We start from the raw sequence: 971 nt of genomic DNA on the forward strand, positions 1-971 counted from the left end.
AAACTAGAAGGAGTCCTTAGAAGAGGAGTCAAAATTTGATAATCAAAAAAATTGTACTTTAAATGGATATATGCCCTTATTTATAGAATGGCAGCCTCATATTAGAGGAAACACTACGTTCTCTTCCAATCGATAATAATGCTCCTCCTGCCATTCAGCCCAATGCACTAGATGGAAACATAAACGAAATCATGTTGCCATGGACTATACCTGAGGAATCCTTTACTTGCATATAATTCCATTTGTTGGAGTATTATTATATCCTTTTTAGGAAACATTAAGTTTGTGAGTCGATATTCCGATTGTACCAGGGGGAAGGAAGTTCTCTAAACAATCCTCCCCTTAGTTGATCGTAAGGTCATTTCAAGGTTTCTATTTTTTCTTCCTTTGGGGAACATTCCCTTTCTCAACATCCTTTTTGGTAGGTTTCTCGATTTTACTGACCGTTTCTTTCTTTTTCAATATACACTATGCCCAATCAATAAATTCCTAACCATTATATGATGTTCCCCCGCTATGTTATATCTTTCTGCTTATCTACTCCTTAGCAGGTCACGACAGCTGTTTCTATATAATTCCTCATGATATGCTATATAGCAAAGAAAATATCATATAAGCCACAACATTCTGTATCCAGCTATTTAAACAGTTATTCTTTTGGCACGTGGTGGGTAAATGTATATTATGATAATGTATCCAAACATAAAGAGTTCCTTGTTTATTCAGATGATCCCCACAACAACTTACCAATATTTCTGGACATCCTTCTTAATTAGTCAGGTGCAATAACACACAATAACTTTATAAAACTATTCGACTCATTATTAAGGGAGAGATGTGTTGGATTAGCCCTTAGATATTCATATAGCATCACACCTAAGACTGATATAAAAACCATTTCACTGCCAAAATGATTGTGTAGTTATTCATTTCCTCTTACTTCTCAGAGGAACTTCATAACTCTACGGCTC

This window comes from Plasmodium inui (genome assembly GCF_000524495.1).
Source record: "Plasmodium inui San Antonio 1 unplaced genomic scaffold supercont1.71, whole genome shotgun sequence".
NCBI classification, from domain to species: Eukaryota; Apicomplexa; class Aconoidasida; order Haemosporida; family Plasmodiidae; genus Plasmodium; species Plasmodium inui.